We start from the raw sequence: 25686 nt of genomic DNA on the forward strand, positions 1-25686 counted from the left end.
TTGTGAGTCTGTGACACCTGTGGGCAATGTGGAGGGGTTTTGCTAATTTCATTTATGGTGGCCCTACTATATATCACAATGTCAACCATACAAGGATAACAGATGTAAATAGCTGAGAGGCTGGGGTGCAAAGCCATACCCATACATGTGACATCAAGGCCTGCCAATTACAGTTAGCAACCCCACTGTGCCTTCACATGTGACTCACAATGGACATACCATGCCTGACAACATGCCCTGTATGGACAGATGACACTGACATCAGGAAATGCTTTTAGCATGCTATCAATGTAGGTGCAGGGTAAGTTTGCTGACCAGTACCACTCCTTGCCACATGTGGGCAAGACTGGCACATCTGATGATAAGCTGTGTTCACAGCATGGGCCAGACACCCCAGGTACAGTTCCACATGTCACTGTACATGCATGTGGGAGATGTGAACATCATAGATACCATCCAAGTCATAGACTAGGGAATACATACATGGCAAGTGATGCACAGCATTGGCCACACACAATAATCACCCAGGTGACAGGATGATAGATGCAATACCCACCTGTGTGGGCAAATGCAGAAGCTACAGGCCTGTGCCACAATGCAGACCATTGTCGTGTGGCCTGATGCCAAGGTATACCCATCGCCTACCCTTGTATAGCCTGCTGGCACTGTTGGCCACCACACACCTGTGCAGACATGCACACATGCATGTCAGAACTGGCACACTGTGTGTTCGTGTGTGTGTTATATGGTGCGTATGTCCACATCCACATGCACTACCCCCCCAGGGCACAGTGAAACATGCCGCCTTATGTCTGACACCCCCTCATACTCACTGCCCTTACAACATCTGTATGGCCCGTGTGGTGCATGTGTTCCCTGCACATTGATGTGTTATGACAATCCCACTAGTGACTAGTCACACTCCTGGCCCTGCCAAGTGTGTTAATGTGTGTGCGTCCCTGTGTGAGTGTGCCTGTACTGACGCTGGCACCTGTTCATGCAGACAGGCACATGTACATCACCTACTGTATATCTACTGTATCCCTGTTGCAGATGTCACTCACCATCACATATATGTTCTGAGTGCTCCCCATCAGATAACCCATGTGGTGCATCCAATAACAGCATCAAACTGTGATAGCACTACATAGCTGTTGGGTGTTTGATACCCTGTGCTGGTAGGTGTGTGACACAAACATGCATCAGTTTTACCCTCCCACCCCTCCCTGACATATATTCACCTCTGTTTGCCTCCCCCACTCCCTCTCTGGCGGATGTGGAGGCCAACACCTGCATTGCTTAGGCAGCAGCATGTGTATGTAAAGTGATGCTCATGATCAGCTGATGGCCTCTGCACGAATTTCAGCCCTTCCCTAGCCGATTGCATGTGGAACAGGTGTGGTAACTTTCCCATAGCCAATTGCATAGAAACACACTCCAATACCTGGGAACATCCTGGTGGTGTTGGCCCTTGTCTGTCACTGTGAGCAGTAGCTAGAACTGTCATTTGCATTTCAGATGGGTTGGGGATTTACCTCTAATAACATACACTGTGGAAAGAGGGGGATGTGCCTGACCTGACTACAGACTGTAAGTGCTGCTATACTGCATATGGAGTAATGTTGGATTAACAGTGTTTGTCTGGATATGCCTGTCATACATGTCGCAATACCTGTCATGTCATTTCCATGTATATCAGGAATCCCCATCTGCAGGGTCATCTGCAGACAGGGCAGTGTTGTGCCTTTGGTTTCATGTGTTAGGCACGATGCATCTATCTGTGGAATGCAGAAGGTAGTGTGAGGATTGCAGTTTGTTGATGGTGAAGGCTGTGACAGTTACTGACTACATATCCCTCATTGGACATATGTTGCAACAAACCCCATTACAATAGGGTCTATATTAGAACACCGAACATTCAAAATGTTGAGTGTTCTAATATCGAACCCTAGCAATTGAAAATTCAAAACATCGAACATTCAGAACAGGGAATTTTTTCCTAGGGAAAAAATGTGTTGTTCCAAAACACCTACACACAACACAAGCACACCAAACAAACAGCAATCCACACACATACACCTAAACTCTTACACCTAACCCTACACTAAACTATACATACACCACTAACTATCCACTTACCTTAACCCAAACCCTAACCCTAAGGTCTGTCACTATCGCACAGTCACCTCACCTGCGCCCTAACCCTAACTCACCGACCCCGCCCTAACCCTCATGTCCACACAATCGCACACTTACCTGACCCATGCCCTAACCCTAACTCACCTAACCCGCCCTAACCTTCACATCCACACAATTGCACACTTACCTGAACCCGACCTATACTTTCCACCAGAGTGCTGACAATACCGAAGCAACAGAAACGGACAACCGAATTCTTTCCCTAGGAAAAAATTTGGTTTTCTGTTTCTTCGATATTTTCAGCATTTGCGGAAAACGGGTCGATATTAGAACACTAGACATTTTGATTGTTCGGTGTTCTAATATAGACCCTTACAATAGTAGATTAATGAGGGTATCACAGCAACATGTCAATACTGGCCCTGTGTATGTGCTGTCAGCCACACCACTGTCAACCTTTGTACATATGTCATGCATGAAGTGGTGCATATGTACTGTACACCGTAAATACTGTCATCATATCTGATAACAAGCCAGTGATATATCAGAGTGCTACACATGTCATGTACAGTAGGGGTTACACAATGTCATAACCTGAAAATTCTGTGGATGCTTGTACAGTACTGAGGTCTGTGTAGTGATGGTGAATGTCAGCAGTGTGTGTATTGTTAATATGTACTACGGCCTATGTAAAGACTGTGGTAGATGTCATTGTTCTAGCTCCCTTTCTATCTCATGTTACATGCTGCCCCACTGTATGGTACCGTTTTACCTTACATGTGTGTAGGGCCATACATGCACATGTCCCATACCACAGATAGCCATCAGACCAGACTGTGTAGCAGCCCAGTATGTCATTCTGTGAGTGGCACATATGAGGATGGTGTAAGACAGATAGTCCATATATTGTACTATTATGCTAGTGTACCATATGTGGCTGTGGCTGTGTTCACATTGGTTGTGGTTATGCAGTGTCACACAGGTGTATTCTACCCTGTGCTGTGACATGGCTGTCAAGCCTGCTATATATGCAGGTACTGTACCATGATAACCTTAGGATGTCTGCCAGTAGCCAATGGCACACATGTTATGAGCAGACGTCACCTTCCACACACACCATGTCTGTGACAACAATCCCAATGACAGTAGCAAATGTCTATTAATATACCAGCTATACATACCAGACATCCCCTTGCACTGTGACATTGGGACTATAGGGGCTGGGGTAGGGCTACATTCCATGTCCAGGACATATGGTGGAACGATATGGACATGTACTTATCCACATAGCCATTTATATATATATATATATATATATATATATATATATATATATATATATATATATATATATATATATATATATATATATATATATCTGAGTACACATGTGTAGTACTTCCAATTACCACTGTTATGGCATCCACCCACTATGAATCCCTACATCATGTGGGCATATTCCCTGTACATTCCCTGTGTGATGGACATCCTTCCCGTGTGTGGGAATCAATGTTACTGACAGCAGGTAGCAATACCTCTTACAGGAGAACCTGCACACTCAGGGCAGCCACATAAATGTAGGAGGATCAGGACATACAGACAGACTGTGAGTAGAGTGGTGTAATGCTTTGCATAGAACTGGTGTTGCAGGGTGTGTGTGTGTGTGTGTGTGTGTGTGTGTGTGTGTGTGTGTGTGTGTGTGTGTGTGTGTGTGTGTGTACATACTAGTTTACCTTGGACTGCAGTCTGTCTGCATAGCTCAGTACTGTGTGCCTATCCTCTAGCTGGACAGAGGTGTGCTTATCATGTGCTGTCTGTCCAACACACAGGTCCTGTGTCAGATATTACACTGGCAGTTTGTGTGTTGTGTGCTAGCAGTACATGGCCATATCCATTTTTATCCCTGATGTCTTATTCCTGCATAAGGGTATGTTCCAACACATCCTGTAACACCAGCATGTTCCAGGGTGTTTAACTGCAATATCGTGGGTATGGCCCTGCATTCCTGCCTTTGTCCTCCACATATATGGCAGCCTTTGTCCTGCTGTGATACGGATAGGGGTTGTTAGGTAATGGCCTATCATTAACTACTGCTAGCATTCCTACTATCATCCCAGTCATAGTGTGGACACCCACAACATTTGTTGATCAGGGACCATGCATGTGACAGATACATTAACATTACCACAAGTAATGAATGCCCCCCCTAGGACTTGACTACAGGGTGTAAATGGAGGCTGTTGAACTACATCTGATATTGTTGATTGTTATGTATCATGCAGGCAAATCCTTTGTCTACTGTTGTACGAATTGAAGGGCTTAGTCTGGACACCATAGTATGTTATATATCCGCACTGTCCAGCTCTACTGTTTTGTGTGGGCCTTGCATCCATCACTGGTTATATACATCAACATCCATGTGCTGTCAGTAATGGCATACATTATTGTATGGTACACAAATAAAGGTTGTTTGTGTATACATACCTGTGTGTCTTGTCATGTCCTTTGAATTGTGAGTGGGTATATGTGCAATGTAAGTGTCCCCTTTGTGGGGCTGGTTGCCACACCACACATGTCACAGGTACCAGTTACAGGGCTTGTGGCTGGGGATATACATTGCACCCAGTACATCCACACTACTTCTACATATGTATGGCTACTAATACCCTTTGCCTGTGTATATATGTATGTACCTATATATCCCATATATCGTATCTATCTATCTCTCTATATATGTGTATACCTGCACCTGATTGTCAATGTATGGATGTGTGTACATATCAGTACCGTTGTAATGTGTACCCCTTCAACATAGTACATTCCCTGTGGTACAATGGAGAATCTGCATGATATGTTACAGATATTGGCCTGACATGTACAGGTGACATGGATTACTGTTGGAGCATTGTAGCTGTGTTGTGGTGTGTCCTGCTGTCAAGTACTGCATGTGCTGGATATTGGAATGCACAGCATATCCATTAGGGCTGGGGGGGGGTTACATAGCAGTAATTACCAGGTGTCCCTCATTTGTGCCCCCACCCCCATTAACTGTGCTTATGGTCTGTTATGTAATACCGAGTGGGCCAAGAATCCATTCCCATGTGGAAATCATATACACATGTCTATCTATATATATATATATATATATATATATATATATATATATATATATATATATATATATGTATATATATGTATCTGCTTAGGTATATATGTGAAACCCCCATATATAGAGGGATAGAACTGGACATTGATGTAGCTCTAGCTATGTATATGTATCCATATATATCTGTGTATGTGTGTAGAGATATATATATCTGTGTATATATATATATGTGTGTAGAGATATAAATATGGATATATACACTGAACATATTAATCTATCTATGTACAATTGCTGTTATATGGTTATTTGTGAGTCATACATACACACACACACACACACATATATATATATATATATATATATATATATATATATATATATATATATATATACCTGTAGCTGTCTGTCTCTCTACATTTACAGATGTATATCTGTCCATATGTCCATGCATGTTCAGCCTATATGTGTGGCCTGTACCTCATTCTCTTGCCAATTGACATGGATGACTAGGACTGAGGTCAGTAATTCGTGCCAGCACGTACGTGCTTCAGACATATCATCTCCATCGATATGTGTTCTACTACATATAACTGTGTAACTTGCAATGTTTTAAGTGTATTAGAGCAGGATTTGACAGATATCCTTATATGTACCCACATTATGGCGCACTATGTCCAGGATTCATGCATTAAGAGGTTGTGTGGTGTGTTATTACTACATCTCATGTGCTGGTGACTGATTGTGCTGGATGATATGTATGTGAAATGAGTCATTATGCACATCTGACATGGTTTACTGGTAAAACACGTATTGTATGATGTGCAGTGTCCCGGGTGTGGGCCTTCCAGAGGCTGTATATTTTGTTTCAGGGCAGAACACTGGCTGTCGGATACAGAGTGAGTTAGGAACATTTGAGCGGTTGTAGGCGGGTGTGTGTGGGTTTGCGCAGAGCTAAGCAATGCTAACCTCAGGTTGCATTTCCTTACACTCAGCTAGCATCTACTTAGCTGAATCTATATAGGTAATGCTTACCCCTGTGTAAATACACGTACACACACTTACAACTGCTTATACATGCGTACTACTGCTGTTATGCACTTACACATGCTTACTAGTGCCTTAGTCATTATGACACTTCACATGTGCATTTAAGGAAGTACTCCTGTGCAATTATATAAATGTTACTTAGTAGGTTATACAGCACAATTATGTTAACATACGATTATCACAAGGAAAATAGGATGTGCTGCAGTGGGACTCGACCCGGGAATGCGTGCACGTTAGACGGATGCTCTGGCCACTACACTATTGCTCTTTTGCTTCATTTGCATAAGTCTACCATAATTACATATCCATGTTCTCTTCTCCTGGCCCCCAAGCTCCACATACACAGCATGCATCCATTCCCGGCTGCTAACCCTGCCATACCACACCTCCACACATTTCCCTCTCTGCACATCTCGGTACACCTCCAATATACTCTCCCCACCCAAGCATCTGCAGGCTCTTCATCCGCTTAGTCCACGTACATACCAGCCTTCCCTTGATCCTCCTCCGATACTGGTGGTGACATCGATGTGACCCACAACTGTTGGCTCATACCGCCAGAGATGGACCTGTTGTTGTGTCAAGAGTAAACCTAGCTGGTCTACAGTGTTTCTCCCACTGGTAGCATCCTGCTAGAGTATTGTGTAGCAGCAGTTTGCTCACACACCTGGCCAGCCTCATCTCCCGGTTCCACGGAACCAACACCCCAGGTGTGACATACTGTGCATGAAGCATGCTCACATGCCCCCACAGTGTGCACTGTATATCATTATTCCCTTCGGTATTATGCAGGACTACTGTTCTCACAGTATGATTGGACAGGCACTGTTCTGTGCTGCACATAGACTGCTCATAATACTGTGGTTGAGCAATGGACACATGTGTTCTGGTATTAATCTACACACTTATATACATTTCCTATACTGTTAGATGCCTGTGCTGGATGATGTGTTTGTGATCACAGCAGCTGAATGTGTATCTGCCATGGCTTAGTGGAACTCATGTCGACTATAGTGTGCAGGGTTGGGGGCTTGCAACCTGGCAGTGCAGATTATTTTGTTAATGGCCACAACAACAGCTGTTGGATACAGAGTGACTAAGGCACTGTAGAACATTTGTAGGTAGGTATGCACTGGTTTGCGTGAAGCACAGCGTTACTGACATCTGGTTGTGGCATCTGGCACTGAGTTAGCCTCTACATTGCTTCACCAGTGTGGTACTCCCATACCGGTGGCTGAACAGGCTTACACCTGCTTGCTCCCACATACACTCGCGCAACGTCATGAATTTTGTTCACATCTGTCAATCCGGACAATCGGACTGTATGCTTGTCCATTGTTAGTGGTGACCCAGGGTGTAGAGCTCCACATTGACCCCAGCTACTTATTCCAATTAATACTGGGGTGTTCACATTCATAGAGGGTAACAGACATAACATAGCTATGTCCCCCATTCATCATGCTTAGTTTATGTTAAAATTTCGGTATTATCCATGCTTAGGTCAGGCTTACATGTCAGGTATGACTGGGAACAAAGGTCAGTTTAAGGTGAGGTTGGATTCCTGTTTCACAGGTCTGGATAGGTTACATGCAGGTATTTAGGGTAGGTGTAGTTATTCCATACCTGTGTGTTACAGTAGAGGGGAATAGCTAAGGAGTAGATAGGTAGGTAGTGGGGGTGACATTGTAACTGTATAGTAGCCTGTAGGTATAATTGGATGGGGAGCAATAGGGAAGGTTTGTCGGATGTTGGGATTTGTATGCAAGGCAGGACAAAAGGTGTCGGTATCACTAATTGACGCAGTGGTATAGAGTGTGAGGTGGGGGGGAGGGTTTCATAAGGTGGTAAGCTTGTGCTACTCCAGGTGTGCTTGTGGTGTTCCTTCATGTGTTAGTTACATGCGTCCTGTGGGAGAGCTGTGATACTACATGTGGGTTGGGATTCCAGATACTGGCAATATAGTGGGGGAAGAAGGTATCACCTACATGTAACAGTAGACATTAATAGAAATGGAACAGGGGCTGATAGGTACATGATGTGCATGGGGCACAAAGGGGGAGTGTTGGCAGGGGAATTATCCAGGGATGTGCAGGACAGCTGCAGGGAAGGTTCACAGCTGGCCATGGTGTCTACGACAACAGCTGCACATATGCACTGCATTTGGTGTTTGCATTGGACACTCACACCCCTGGGTGGGGGTGAGGACTACAATAATACCTTGTGATGCCTATTAGATCAGCTTACATGCCTACAGTGGGGTGTTGCGGTCATGTGTTTGTAGGTGTTGTGCAGTGGGTTATGCTATATGTTACATGTTTCTTGCTTGGTTCCCTCACTTCCATTGGCATAGCCTGTGAACATATGTCATTCTTGGGTGCTGTTTCCTGTCATAGCTATATATCTGTGTATATCTACACACACACACACACACACATATATATATATATATATATATATATATATATATATATATATATATGTATATGTCTGCATATATACATATATATATATATATATATATACATATATATATATATATATATATATATATATATATATATATATATATTTATAGCTAAAAACATGTGGATGTATGGGATGTATGGCCTTAAACTTGCTTACTAGTGCTGACATATGCTTACTACTGCTTCTTGCTGCTTAACCTAACTAATGCTTTATGCATAATGATACTGACACCTCACATGTGCATTTCCTGCAGTACTGTAGGTTTTATATATATATATATATATATATATATATATATATATATATATATATATGTGTGTGTGTGTGTGTGTGTGTGTGTGTGTGTGTGTGTTCTTTCGTGGCAGCAGTACTCCAGGTCATATATATATGTTATTCCATGGGTTATGCATCATACATATTACTCATTACATGCTTTGCCATGGGAAATGGTATGTCTCAGTTACCTTCCTGTTCCCCCCTCCTTTCTCACTTACATTCATGGGGCACTCCCATTAGAATGGGTCCGTCCAACCCCGGCACCCCTCCGCCCATAATTCCCTCCACCTCCTCCCTCCTCCACATCAATCATCCTTCCTACAGGTTCCATCCGAATCTCACCACACCACTACACATTGCCCACTTTCCACTTCTCGGGACCCATCATGTAAGTTGTCTCACCCCATGAATCTTCAGGGTTCCCACACATTCAATCCGCGAACATACATATCCTTCTTTGCTTACCTGTAAGGCATGGTATGTTACCCTGTGGACTCTTTTTAGCAGTATGTTTGGGGTCGTCCCGCTAGGGATGAACATGCGTTTGTTTAGGATTTGCCTTTCCAGGTTGACACTGTTTCTCCCACTGGTAGTATCCTGCCAGTAGTCTGGGTAGCAGTGCTGTGCAATGCTTAGTGATGCTTAATATTTGATTTGCATGATATTTGCCTTTTGGCATTGATATCTTCTTCATTACATGTTATATATGTGTCTTGTATCCTTGATTCATGTGTATGTACGCTGTATGGGGTCCTGGGAACTTCAACACTTTATTGCAATAACACCTCACATCTGGCCTTACTGCAGTATTCCAGTTCACATAGTAATGTAATGTAGCAGGTTAAACCACCTCACACTGTACATAGATTCAGTTCACGTTTGGTTTGATTTCTTGTGGTGAGAATTAGTTTGCTTATACCTCATGCATATCTATTGCTATGATGGCTTTGAGGTTAACTTCTGAGACTATAGTGTATAGGGTCCTAAGTTTGAGCCTTGCAGAGGGGTTTATTTTGTTGCTGGGCAGAACATGGGCCATTGGATACAGAGTGATTAAGGCACTTTAAAATGGTTGTAAGCGGGTTTGCATGGGTTTGCGCAATGATAAGCACTGCTAACCTCCAGTTACAGTTTCTTACACTCAGTTAGCTTCTACTTTGCTTAATCTGTGTGGGCAATGCTTACCCCCATGCAAACGCACTTAGACACGCTTACCGCTGCTTATTTGTGCTTAAACCTGCTTACTAGTGCCTTATTCATTATGACACTGACACTTCACATGTGCATTTCATGCAGTACTTCAGTTCATATTTAAATGTTATTATGTAGGTTATACGGCAAAATGATGTAAAAATATGTTCATATACAGATTTCCCATGGAAAATGATTTGTGCTGCAGTGGTACTCGAACCAGGAATGCCTGTTCGTTAGGCGGATGCTCTAACCACTACACTATTGCTGTGCTGCTTCATTTGCATATATAGTCCTTGTTATCCTCTTCACTCTTTTCAGCTGCTTTAACCATAGCTAAGCGATGGGCAAACCCGCGCTCCTATGGTTAGCTGTACTTGGGGTTTTAAAAAAATTAAATATAAGGGTTTCTTCGTTTTATTTCTATGTACTGTTGCTGTTGAACGCATGGGGACTGTTGGTGGAGATATGTGGACACCTATGAGCAGATTTAGCTCATGAATTTATCACTTTCTTCTGTTCTACTTTGCAGGGGCATGTTTATTCTGAGAGCTCTGCTCTCAGACACGCCCCCTGCACTCGTCCACGCTCAGTGTAGGATTTGGAGCTCAGGCAGTGCACCTTCATTAATATGCATATAGAGCTTCCATCCTCCTCTTAAACTGCCGCTTACGTGCAGGACTAGTTTAGTCCTGCATGGCAGATTAGTAAATCTGCGGGCCTGTCTAAGAGTCAGTACAAAGGGACTGGAAGTTAATGCAGATGATTTAGTCTTTGAGCTGTTAATGAGCTGCTTCCAGTAGCCATGGGTACAGGGTTTGATTCCTACTTCCTGTTTTCGTATACTGTGAGACTCTAAGCAAGTCATTTGACCAGACAGTGTTCCTGGATTGTCTCTGAAAATGGACAGTTGCATGCAGTGGGTGTACCTGATTAACAAAACTATGAAAAAATAAATAAATAACAGATCCTAATGGGTGGAAGATCAATGGAATTAGCATGGCCATACAAGTTTTAAGGGATCCGTATGTTCCCCATATTTTTAAAGATTCATGTACAGTTTCAACACTTCTGACATCAGCCAGTCCCCTGTAATATTAAAGGGGTTGACGGGGTTCAACTACAACCAATAAATCAGTCCAGTAAGATTAGTAAAGTAAAAATATCCTCAGGATGATGATTACATATCAGAACAGTGAAAGCCACATCGGAAAAGTGGCATTATCTAACTGTATTCATATTGATTGATTGATCAACTACCCTTTTCGTGAATGCCAGCACTCCAAATACATCTCAGCCAAACCATATTCAATGATCTTTGAAGACAGACTTTTTTTAACAGCAAGCCCTTTGCACCTCCCAGACTTAAACTTAAATATGCCTCCTCTGAGAGCACATAATACAGGAAAAAAGTGAATACTGCACTGTCACATAAAGTGGTTTTAGCTGCCTTGCATTAATGTCATTTTCCAAAAGACTTTGCAACTGAATTAAATCTTAGTGCCAAGCTATCTCTACCAAAACATAAAGCAGCACAACTCCTTAAAACTGACATTTGTGCTGCTAGCAGCAAGGCTGCTTTCACTGAAATTCTAAAAAGGCATTTTCTGTGGGTAAAGCTACCAACAATCTGATTGTAGTCTTTATTGCCTCTTCAATCCACTACTTAATATAAATAAAATCAACTTTTAAATCACTAAGCCTCAGGAGAAAGGAACTTACTTCTTCTCTAGATCCTCCAGTGAGGAGCACAACTATTTAACTGACAATTTTTTGGCAAGAAACATTTACTGTACTACAATGTGCATAACAACACTTTTGTTATAGAGCTTGCAGTGATGGTAGGTGATACAAATCAATGATGTGTCCCCATAAGTATTATTATCAAGACTAGCCAAGGTTATACTCTGAATAGTGACTGAAAGTGCTAAGCATGTGCACCTTGGAGAACAATACAGGGTTTGCCAGATCATTCCTTTACCATTTTTTCAGGGATTTTGCAGGGCAGAGTTAAGACTGAAGGACAAATGGGGAAACATGAGGCATGAGTGGCAAGTGAAAGGCAGAGGTTTTAAGTTGACTTAAAGCAGTTCATTTTGTTAATGAAATGGTACCAACATCTGCAATAACTTGGCAGGAATAAGACCGCATCTGTCAGATTTAAAACAGCTTGGTGTGGATGAAAGACGAGGAAGAACTAGGAAGCCTGAGGAGCAGCTGTAAGAAGATAATCTGCAACAGACTCAAGAACCACTGGCTTTCTTCTAATGGTTTGTTTGAATAAATACAGATGTTTCTATAATTCTACAAAGGAGATGACTAGAATGAGTTCAGATGGAAAAAAAAAAACAGAGCAGATTTCGCAGGTATTAAGATTACCATAAAAAAGAAGTAAAAATAAAAATAAAATGCAGCTATTGCATAAACTAGTTATTGTCTGTACAGCCTAGAAGACAAATAGAATTTTGAATGCTTGTTTATTTTATAAACATCTTACTTTTCATCATATTTCCCTCGTCCAGTTTCATATTTTAATCTATAGCCTCATACATACATCTTCTATAGTCAGCTGTACTGGCCCTAGAATACCTACTCTCCTGCTAATCCAGAAGAATACCACAAATTGCAGTGAGGCATTAGATTCCTCAACACATAAAAGAGTGGTGTGAGAGGTGCTGAGTAGTTATTATTCAGTACTATGGCAGATAATGAGCTACTAAGGATGTAAAACCTAACCGGAACCTGGAGACAGGGAGATATACCCCTGTAAAATAGCTAGATAATAACTGATGCCATTGGTAGTTTCACCTATGTTCAAATGCTTACAGTTAGACAAGCAGCTGACCCACAATTAGGAAAAAATGCTGTTATGTACTACTATGTGTTGAATAACTAATATATAGTGTTTCTCTACAGTACCTCTACCTTGCCTATGCATTGTTTTGGTCACAACACAGGATAAATTAAATAAAAGCATACTATTCAGAAACCAAAGAAAAAGAAACAAATCTCAACTATGGATTAATTACATTTTATTTAAAACTAAATTAAAACAATATACAACTGAAAGAATGGTGATAGAGAGGATTAAAAAGGAAAAAGAAAGATTGAATGAAAAGAGAAAAAGGAAATAATTCCATTTGTATTTAGTAACATGGTGTATGGTGTATGTATTTTGAAGTAAGTGTTACAACAATGTGGTTTATCAATGAACTACAGAATTGTAGGCCATACCTTAAGCACCATTAACCTTCTGTTGTATATTACAAAAATGCCCCTGAAAATTCTCATATTCCTAATTACTCTAACAATGGAAATTTTGGGTTCTGACCAGCTTATTTGTTCAAAAGGACTCAATCAGTTGCCTAAACTTCAATGCAGACTGTTTAACAATAAATATGAAGTAGTTGTGCAGGCTATAACACCACACAAAATATGCTGGCACTCCTAATTTTATGAAGAGACAAAGTGGGGTATTCAGAAAACCTATTGCTTTAGCAGTAAAATAGTACTGCACTAATAAAATGTAATTTAGAAACTTGAAAGAATTGGATAGAGCAAAAGGTCATTAGTGACTTATTTGCATGTATCTCATTCAAACACAGTACAGTTGGGACGACCTGATTTAGTGCTCTCACTGCCAACCAACAATGCACTGTTGCAGAGGCACCTACACACACACACACACACACACACACACACACACACACACACACACACACACACACACACACATGCCCCTAGTTCTCAACAGTCCAGATTTTCACAGAATGTCCAGATTTTTTATTCATATTTTTGGTCCACTTCTTATAAAATTGTAGTTTTTCTGACAAATCACTGAGGACTGAAGTCAGAAAATAGTGGCAGATATTTGACTTTCAGACTTTCTATCCTTCAGAAAATCCATGTTAATGCAAAACCTGTTATTCTATCAACTTTTTAAGTTTGCAAGAACAATATTTAAAATTTAAAAAGTGTTCCTATTTTTGGGCTTTTGTCCCCACATTGGTGTGGCTTTGTCCAAATTTCTTGCTCTTAGAGGTTGAGAGGTATGCGCATACTCCAACTTACATTCACATTCCACAGACAAATAGTCACATGCACACAAAGACACTGAGATAGCCTAATCATGTCTCTACAAGTACACACACACACACACACACACACACACACACACACACACACACACACACAGACATGCATGCACAGCCTTGCAATACCTAACCGCTATGGCAGTAACAGCCTACCATCACCACCACCATAAACAGAGACAGAGACAACGATAAGAGTACAGTGTAAAAAGATAGTGTGCATTCCCATTGCTTTGCTTCAGATCATAGTATATTATTCTGAGGTACAATACATGGCTAATTTAAATTAGCTGTGCCTCTGGACTGCCATACATGCATGCAGCAAAATCCAGAAAGGGCACATAATTGCTGCATTCCAAAGCCTTTGTTCCACTGTAGCATTACAGTGGTTTTTGAATCACTCATAATGTATTAAGTTATCCTACTTGAAACACTGTGTTATGTGTTTCTGATCACTCAAAGGCATTTACAATATCTTTGCTTGTCATTTAAATAAATAAATAAATGGACTTTAATATAATTTATTTAAGTTAACCAGCATTTTATTAGTCAAATCTGAGATATTTCCTATTATCTGCATTATTCTTGGATTATGGTCAGGTTATAGCACCTTAATTTTTCAAATGTAAAGTTATTAAATCCTGACTAATTCTGTACTAATAGCATGAGTTTTAAATCTGACTTTTGTACACTATTCTCTTCACCAATATTTTTTTTATTTTTTTTTATTGTTTGCAGAGGCAGAACTCCATCTTCATTTCAAGCTTTTGCCTCAACAAGCCACTGAGCATGGGCAATTCAGCATTTGCTTCTTGTGGTAAAAATACTGGAGTCAGCAGTTCAACACTGGAATAAAGAAACAAAATAAAATAGTATTAGAAGATGACAACAGACACAAGGACCTATAGCAATGAACTTATTTCAAAAGGTCAATCTAATGTCCAGCAATTTGCCAAGATTTATGTCTTCAAACAGTACTGTTTAAATCTTTTTTGCCATAAATGAGCAGAAAAAAAGAAAACAACAACAATGCCAAAGCTTTTCAGATGTTGCTGACATTCTTAAAAATGAATTCATTGGAAGGGAGTTTGGTTTATGAGAACTGTTTAAAGATGCAGTCTCTTACAGCAGGCTTTCTGCTGTGATGCAAGCGCTTAGTAGCCACTAATAAATAAATACATAAGTGAAATTTTATTATCAACAGTACAGGAATAAGAGATCGCTCATGTTTATATACTATTTGACTTTAATGATTCCACTGCCCTTAAAAAAAAGAATCTGTTGCTGAAGAAATTGATCTATAAATATCAGATAAACTCTAGCCTTACTTTTCAGTTATTAGCAAAGCATTCTCACACATTGATAAGACCTTTAGAATCATCTTTGAGTCATGTTACAATTGATGCCATTTTGAGAGTTGTATAACTTTTACTGAATAAATAAATCTACAAAAGTGCAACAGCAAAAACACAGACTTTAACTATTAACAACTAAAATGGTTTAGCCACACAGTAAACTATACTTTATACAGAGGAAATTCTCACAAAATTTGATTACATTATATACAGAATTTATAGTAAATTAGTTCCTTCAATGTAAATAATTAAGGTGATGCACCGATATATACTTTATAGGAGGCATAGATTTTTAACAAACTTCTGTGTGATGTCTGAGCGTGAAATGAGTGCTTACTACAAAGTATCAGAAGTTATACTATAAGCTGAAAGTATCTGACAACAGTTTTCCTGTGCAAAAGAAACTGGTAAATAGGTCTATTACTTTCATGGAAAATAACATTTTCCATAATAATCTGATAATCTTATAGTCACATGCATATAAACCACTTAATTCTTCATCTTGGATCTGCCACTCCAAAGCCAAAATGGATTTGCAAATACATGCTAAAACATTACTGGGCTGAGACTCCTAAAGGCATGCTAAAACATTACTAGACATGCTAAAACATTACTGGGCTGAGACTCCTAAAGACATGCTAAAACATTACTAGACATGCTAAAACATTACTAGGCTGAGACTCCTAAAGACATGCTAAAACATTAGTAGACATGCTAAAATATTACTGGGCTGAGACTCCTAAAGACATGCTAAAACATTACTAGACATGCTAAAACATTACTGGGCTGAGACTCCTAAAGACATGTTAAAACATTACCAGACATGCTAAAATATTACTGGGCTGAGACTCCTAAAGACATGCTAAAACATTACTAGACATGCTAAAACATTACTGGGCTGAGACTCCAAAAGACATGCTAAAACATTACTAGACATGCTAAAATATTACTAGGCTGAGACTCCTAAAGACATGCTAAAATATTACCAGACATGCTAAAATATTACTAGGCTGAGACTCTTTCTTTTTTTTCAAAACAGGTTTATTGTTTTAACATATAAGAGAAATATCATAGCAATTTTATACAAGTAATTAAAAATTCTTTCAGACTCCACTCAGAGTAGTGGCTTCTAAGGCCAAATACATAATTTTCTTCAGTAAAGTGCTTTGAATTACAGAATATTTCTTTCCATATCTTCTGAGTGTGCATCCACCTTATATATGTTTTGGGGAGAAAACAAAATATGCAGTAGTCTGCCTCCCTAGATTTATATTTTCAGCAGTTTGAATATTTGTCTTTCTTTCTTTTTCTTTCTTTCTTTCTTTCTTTCTTTCTTTCTTCCTTTTTCATTTTTCTTTCTTTCTGTCATCTTTCAGCAGTCTTCTTGGGAAAAGGTACTATCTAAGCATAAAATACTGATGCAAATCCAAAACTGGGTTCCATTTCCACAAGCTCACAGACCTATCACAAGTGGTATACCATTATCTGCTGTATAGTTTATTATGTTTGTTTCTGTACCTATTGTTAAATGGAACTAATTTCCCCTTAATGTTATTTCCTATGGTCAGCATCATGGAAACATACTCACAGTATATAATCCCATGTTTTGTCCAATGACCATAATAAATGTCATGATTTTAGTGTGCTACAACAGGCTGAGTACATTACCCTCTCCCTGTATCACACCCTATTTTTAACCAATCCTATCTTGCAGTATTTTTCCATTATGAATGGAAAAGTTCCACAGTCAGATCATGATCATTTGGGGCTCCCTCAGCCATACCGATATCTCATTATTTGAGTGCCTCTCACCAATTACCATAAAACACTGCTCAAACCTGTCACTTTGCAATCTGTTTTCTTGTTTACTTTTACAATGATCAGATGTTTGGATTTAATCAAAACTTTTATTTCAAATTTTACAGTGAAAGTACTGACAGACATTCACTCTAACATCAAAAACTGACTTACAGGTAACTTGAGCAACAGTAAATATCTTTTCCCTTGAAACTCACATTTATTAAAATGCATCTGCCAAGCCATTTAACTACAAAAATAGTTCTGGGACTCACAGTCAAATAGCATATAGTGAAGCACTAATTAGCAGGTATGTGAAGGGTGCAGGAATTCAAAAGACTAATGTATAACACATTTGGTAACAGCCTTGGACAGTTCACTCTGTGAAGTGTCCCTTTTCAGAGGCAGCCAAGGAACACTGTCTGGTGAAGTGACTTGGTCAGAGATGTACAGCCGACAAAAGGCTGCTGGGGAAATCAAACCCAGCACTACAGGAAGCATCTCATAACATTACTTGTATGTAAGTACCAGACAAGTTGCTGTAGCCCAATGTAGTGCATTTTACACCCACAGACCTGCAATAAACAAAGTAAATTAAAATGTATTCATAGTTAAACTAGTAACATTAAACATCTTGACTTCATGCTGTATAGTTTATTCACAACCATATAGTAAACAAAGCCAGATAAAGGAACCAAAAAACATACTCAAAGAACATGACTTATGTGATGATGCTTTTGTTTACTACAATTATCCATCACACCATAACTACTTTAAGATGCAGGAATCAATTATTTCTGCACATGGATGTAATTATCAGTTACAGACACTTTGCATGACTGCATACACCTCAGATGTTTACTCGAGATCAAACGAATGAATAAATACATAATGACACCGATCTGCATTTCAGCTCAGTGGAGTGAGAACCACACAGTGCAACCCATTGCACCCCCCCCCACCACCATGCCCTATAAACCTCTTGGCTCAAGGATCAAAGACCCAAAATCAGATGTAGATTATAATATTTCCTGTATATACTTAGATAGTTTCTAGAATCATAATCTTTGCATTAGCAGGCATTTTCAATAGGTAATCTATCAATACCCTAGAATAACATCTAGTCAAAAACATCTCCCTGAGATTCCTACTGTCCAAAAGAAAAGTCTCATTTCCCTCAAGAGAAAGATCAAATAAAAGGAACAAAGGTATTTATGTTCCACTTTTAGGTGCCAATCAGAGTATGTTAAGTTACAGTAAGAACAGAGAATGAATGTTCAAAGGCCAATAAGTATGACCTACAACTTGGATTCCAGTGGAATAAGGAATGCTTTAGTCAGTAACTGGAATTTTTTTCAAGTGGATAAGGACACCTGGGAGATGAGCCCAAGACAGTATTTAGAAAAGAGAAAGAAGTTTTAAGAATATATTAGAAAATATCCCACAGATTACTGGTCATAAAAGGAACAAAAATGGAATTTACAAATGTAGTATGTGTAATCAATGTAACTATACATTTGAAGGGGAAAATATTAGTCTTACTGCTATGAGTTTACTGATATGTAAAGGCCGTTACAAGTATAATTCAAAACAAGTTATTTATGTGGTGTTGTGTCAGCTTTGCCCAGGCTTTTATATTGGTAAAACTGATAGGGCACTAAGAGAGGTTTTACAAACACACCTATGATAAGTTTTACAAACACACCTATGATATTAAGAAAGGTAATCAATAAATAGCTTTGGTGAGACATTTTATAAAGGAATAGGAACATTAATGTAGACTTTTTGTTTTGGATTTAATAAAATTTGATCCTGGGGGAAGCACAAAAGAGGGATTTGAGCTGCTGGAATTGAAATGGCAACTCGTAACCAAAGTGGACAGTGAATCTGGATTAAATGAAAGTGTTTCTATATCAACTGTTCTAAAACTTAAACACTTGAAGCTGTGAAAAAAAAATTAATTGATATTATTTAGTTGTTAAGAAAAAGGAAATGACAGCAGTGCAAAGTGACTCAACATGAAGTGTATGTCGGGTTAATCTTTAATGTGCTGGAGTTTTTTGGAATGGATGGATTTAATACAAGCAAAAAAATAAAAAAAAAACATACAAGCTTAAAGTGTTGTGTAAATAAGTTGGCCACTTTAAATATCAATTTAGGAGGTTAAACTTTCATGTGATTTCATGTATTTAAACTATAGACATGGGTGTAGTAAATGTTCTGAAGATGCCCTTTTAATTGTTGGATGAAAGTACTTAACTGATTTACTGCTGAATAAAAAAAGCTAGTTGTGTTCGCTAAGCATTTGTCTTTATTTCAATGAGTTTTTGTTTCAGAGTTGCTCTTTCATGGTTTTAGTTCCAAATTTCCTATGTACCTTATTACCACACCTGTGTTGGTTGCATGTATGTTCTGTAGTCTTCAGACATGCTTTGATATATTAACATTTTTCTTCATCTCCACCTATTTCCTCTTCTTTCTGAGGTGTTAGACCCTGCTTATCTCCTTGTACTTTTTTGCTTTCTCTCCAGTCATCTCCCAGGTCTTTCTTGCTGATTTTAAAGCCTTCTCCAACCACTCTTTGATAAGACTATATTATCCAATAAATTGTAATACCCTGTATGAAATTTAAGGAATTGTCACTTGTCAGAATAAACGACTAGTCATGGCATTATCTTCTCCTTTAGTGTATTGCATCTTGTTGTTATGGTGTTAGTTTGTTTGGTTGGTTGGTTTTTGGTTCCTCATTTCATATGTTCATAGGTTCATAGGTGTATACTAGGCTAACGACCACAAGGGCCTTTTTAAGCCTAGTCATGCATCCCAAATCTCTGACAAGTTCTGATACCCTTGTTAAATGTAAGCATGGGCCTGCGAGATGAACCATTTACAGCTTACATGTTTGCATTAGAGACATAGGTGCCAAGCCAAGGATGAATTTCCGGTTTCCCATCCAATTGTCCAAGTTCAATTTGAATTGCCTTAGGGAGGAACTCTGCTTCACATGGATGGGGAGCCATTTATTCTTGAAGGTGAACTGGGCTTTTAATTTACTTCTTAAACTGATATATTCCTACAAATAGTATCCTAGAGTTCATGTCCTATTTTTAGCCATAGGTAACTAGGATAATTCTATTCTATTCTATGAAAGGGCCACGAGGCCCTTCCCTCTAACCACAAGTAACCTAACATGAACTATTTTGGATGTGTTTCATTTTCAACCAGAAACCATCCAAAAGTCTCTAAAGAGTTCTAGAATGGTCCCAGTAATCCTATCTATTTTTCTTATGTAAGATGTATCTATCTCCAGCGTGATTTGTTCATGTCAGAGGCTAGATTAAGATCCTAGACTGAGTGACCATTGTTTAGTTTGATTTACGGATGTCTAGCATTTTCATCAGGGCTGGGTCAGAGACTGCCCTGCAATCCAGGCACAGGTTACCACTCAGTTGTCTGCTGGAGACAGAATACAGTGACAGGGCTTTCAAACTTTCCATATAGAGCTTGTTTTGTGTATCCTGTATTTCCTTGGTGAGAAACCTCTGTGATCTTTCCAGCTGTTGCAGGTGTCTGGTGATGTATATGCAAAAGAGAGCATTGTACTCAATTATTGGTCTGATGAGGGCTGAGTACAATGGAATTATAATATCATTAGATCCAGATGCCATGCCTTTATTATGTGCCACATAGAAAGACTTTATCACCACTGTGGAGACAGGGTGGTCAAAGTTCAGATTGCTATCAACCTAAGTACCCAGATCACATACCACTGGGTCAACTCTTTGTGGGATGCTGTCTATACTGTAATTATTAGGAGCGTTAACTTTCCCAAAAGGAGTAACAGTGCATTTTTTGCATTTAGCTTCAGTCCATGGCTTTGGCATCAATCATTTGTCTAAGTTATAGTTATAGATCATGATGCCATCTCTACTGATAAAGATGGATGAAGACCTGACTATTACTTAGACACTCTGTTTTAAATTATCAGTTCATAAACCTCTTGGAAATGGCTCAGGGGAGAAACAAATGATGTGGATTTGCCTGCTCATCTATCATTGAAAGGTGGGTTGGGGTGATATGTTGGGAGAGCTCATCAATAATTATAATTCTGGATGAGACTGAAATGTAAGTTAATACCAGACTAGGTGTGTGAGCAAGATTTATGAGGCTTCTTCATCTTTGAATAGAACTCCTAGGCCATGCTTATAGCATCCAGTATCCAGTAAAATGTGCCAGCATGCAGGGATGTAGGGCTTCTACTTAGTCACCAGCCAACACTGGATCCAACTTCAGATTGATGCCACTCATCAACCTTCCTATTCCCTGGTCATCTGGACATTGTGCAACCAACCTCGACTTGTCCAAAGGAAATTCAAGCTCCTGCTCAATAAGTATAGATTTTGGACATCTCTCATGATGGCATTGGTCTCCAACAGGATGGAGAAAAGGACTTTGAAAAAAACACAGCTAACATTGCATGTACAGAGATAAAAAACAAATCACCATAGTTTAAACCATCTAGCTGGTAATCCATATGACAGACCACAAGGGGAAATCAGGATGCCATCATCTTTAGCCAGTTTAATAAAACCAAACTCATTCATAAATAAATCATACTTCTAGTATACCAATGAACATTTAATTTGTACTAAATGACATACTTTTGAATGCAGACTAAGATACTGTTTTTATGACCCAAATAAGTCTGATCAGGTTACCGTGAGTGAGTTTCTATTATAACTTCTGAATTGATGAATGCATACTAATACGACAGATATGTATACAGCTAAATAAAATAAAAACTTTAATAGAATCTCAAAAGTAAAAATATTTACTGCTTTTTTATTAAAAGTGACCCTACTGGAAACATTTCTAGGTTAAAAAGAGTTCAGAAACTACTTTTTTAATTTTCAGATCAAATCTTCAGGTTTTAACAAGGAACTTAGCTTATTCTCAAAGGTTTAAAGAAATGATGAGGTATTTATTAACTACATCATATAATTAAAAGAAAAAAAAATATGGACATGCTATCAATAATTAATGAAGTGATCAGCCATAAGACATGGAAAATGTGCTGGCACAAGATTTTATGTAAACTTCACCAAAGGCAAAGAGATATGTTAGAGTTATAGACAAAAGGAGAGAGTGCTTTTATAACTGCTATAAGAATGAAAATTAAAACTCAAGTTCCATGGGACTAACCACCATTCCTTGAAATCAGCCATACAGAAATGATGAAATCAGCCATACAGAAATGATGAAATCCTGAAAAAAAAACATTTTCAGTCATTTAAAATAAAGTGTTAGCATATGGCTGCATCCATGACCAGTGGCAAGAAACTACTGTGGCACCAGTTCACAAACAGAAGGCCATGTTACTTTCAACTTTCAAGCAATTTAGACTCATGAGAATGAAAAGTATTCCATATGAAATCATGAAGACTGCCATAATGCGTCTTATCAAAACTTACATTAAAAAGCTACTTCTATGCATTGTGGACCAGTATGCAATTGGAGGAGGTCAAGTTCTCTTTCTGAATTGTGTGGCATTCATTGGAGAGCTAGAATTCATATTTGTTTAAGAGCTGACAGTGTATACTGCTTATCATGACCATGCTAGGCATTCAATTTGCCTGAAATTCAATTGGTAAAACACTGGCTAAGCAAATATATATATATATATATATATATATATATATATGATTACCAGTAGTTTTCTGCAGGGTTCTGTCCTGGGATTAATCCTATGTGGTCTACTCTTGTGAGAGATGGATTATAGAAAAGCACATATGCTGATGATATGATGATGATATGATGATGATGATGATGATTGCAAACTGGGTGATGCAATTACTTCAATGGTATATACTGAAGTTGTTGAAGGTGATCTTCATGCCTGGTGGAAAACCTTATAGTGCTTCAAGAAGAACAGTGTCTTCTCCGTTCATCCCTGATAAGAATATATAAATCTATATATATTTTATAATATGTAGTTTATTTTTATGAAATTTAACAATAAATAGATTAAGAAGAAGCTTATTGTTTGGTGTGCAAGTAATATTTATCAAGAAAAGTAGAGAAATCTATAGGATGGGCACTAAAAATAATGACATTTTAGACTTCATGGCTGGAAATGTGACCAATGAAATTGAAGCTGAGAAAAGTCCAAAACTAATCCATTTATGTGTAATTTTGGAGGCTTTATTAAATGTAATTTTATCAGAACTTCAAATATTTTTGCAGATGCCAGATCATAAGGAAGGAAAATAAGCTGAATGGTTTGCGAAAACATTGGTGCCACTGTGTCTGTGCAGCAAATAAAAGAATTGGTGATGAAGCAATTTCTATATTTTCTTAGAAAGATGGTAACAACTGGAAATATTTGTTTTATAATGGAACATAAGGCCCAGAGAAAGAATTTGTGACAAAAAGGGGGCCAAAATGGAGAGGAAAGACTGAATATATGAAATATAAACTTGTTTCAAAGCAAATCATTAGTATTAAGAAAGCTATTTGACTTCCCTCGTTGGTAAAAGAGATTGTTATTGGGAGGCTGTGAAGATAGGTAAAGGCTGCCAGCCTATAGAATTTTGTAGATAATTTTGTCATTTGTAAATATTAATGTAAGCCACAGCCTTGTTCTCTTAAATGTGAAAAGACAGCATTGGATATTGAACTGCAAAAATTTAACAAAAGTGCACTCTGCTGTAAGAAAGCTAAGGCAAGCATTTCATGACTGTCTTTGATGTTAAAATTCGGAGCTTATATGTCTAGAGGCAGGCATCCTGCCTATTATTTTAAGACAAAGTTAATGGCTAGAATTTGCATGTATAAAAGTCCTTTATTACTCTGGTTTCTGAATAAGTGTAAGGAATGTAAATGTAGTTTCAGTTAGCCTGGGAACACCAGAGAAGTGTGAAGAATGATGTCATGTGAAGCAGCTCTGTGTTATCAATTTAAAGAGAGAGAATCAGAGAGCTCTGAGCATTTTGTCTTGAGAACATTCAACTCACTAGCACTGCCTATTTCTATATCTAAGCTATTTAGAACTGTGTTTTCTCTTAGAAATAGCTAGAAATTAGGAAGTTTAGAGGAAAAGGAGAGGGAGAGACAGCATGAGAAGGAGATGCTGGCTGTTCAGCAGAGTCATGGAGGTAATGGGGAAGGGAATAACTGGACCCCAGAAACACAAAAGGTCAGTAAATTTCTTCTGTAGTTTAAAGAGGGGGATAATTTTGATAGTTTCATTCATATGTTTGATAGGATATATAAACAGTATGATGTTGACCAAAGGCTCTGGGTACAATTCCTGACCCCCTTACTCCATGTGTTGTCTAAATTTGCTGATTGTGAATATTTTGATTATACTGCTGTTAAAAATCACTTGTTAGAATGTTTTTAGCTAACACCTGAAATGTATAGGAAAACATTTCGTGGGCATAGACACAAGGCAAATGAAAGTGTGTGTGAATATGTTGCTGAACTGAGCACTTATTTTCATAGGTGGGTGAGTGGATGTCAGGTAACCACTTCTGAAGAGCTGGCAGACCTTTTGGTGAGGGAACAATCACTTAGCACTTTGCCTGAGGACATGAGGATCTGGTTAGTTGATAGACAATGCGCTACTTCAGATGAGTTGGGGAAGAAGGGAGACCTATACCTATCAAACAGGGCATCCCTACACAGGAAAGGTACCCCCAGTACTGCTCATGGTTCTAAAGGAACCCATGGTGGGCAGCACAGACTGCCCCAAAAGAATCTGCCAGTAGCAGGGGAAGTCACTAGTCCAGGTACACGTCTAGGACCTAGGGTTAAATGTTTTGAATGCAGCTAGTGGAGTCATGTGGCATACATATGTCCACAAAGGCAAGGTTGGAAACAAAAGTTAAGAGAGCCAGTAAGTGGGAAAGACAAAATACCAATAGTAGGTTGTCTTGAGATATCAGGGGTGCCAAACTACCATCCTGCAGATCTCCTGATAGGGAAGGATTTGGATGAGGCAGTACCATGTGCTAATGCAGTTACACGCAGTCAGGCTTTGAGACAAGCATGTGGGTCTGGTAGCCTGGGGGAGACCCAGACAGACTGCATACTTGCAGTCAGGAATGGTGAGGTGGTTACTTCAGGGAGGAAGCTATTTTGTAGCAGTGAGACTGAATATGAGCTACAGCTGCTTGTGGGTACTGATGTTCCCTTGGACAGAGTGACTATAAAGGTA

At 39.0% G+C, this 25686-nt stretch overlaps 1 long non-coding RNA gene across 1 annotated transcript in view; it reads right to left on the minus strand.

The window, feature by feature from the left end:
* Nucleotides 1-14214: 14214 nt before the first annotated feature.
* LOC122807247 overlaps nucleotides 14215-25686 on the minus strand; it is a 304108-nt gene continuing 292636 nt past the window's right edge. The window contains exon 4 of the long non-coding RNA XR_006365607.1: nucleotides 14215-15162. This is a non-coding gene — a long non-coding RNA (uncharacterized LOC122807247). The remainder of the gene's footprint in view (nucleotides 15163-25686) is intronic.

This window comes from Protopterus annectens, chromosome 7.part0, assembly GCF_019279795.1.
Source record: "Protopterus annectens isolate FY-2018-M chromosome 7.part0, PAN1.0, whole genome shotgun sequence".
Lineage (NCBI taxonomy): Eukaryota > Metazoa > Chordata > Ceratodontiformes > Protopteridae > Protopterus > Protopterus annectens.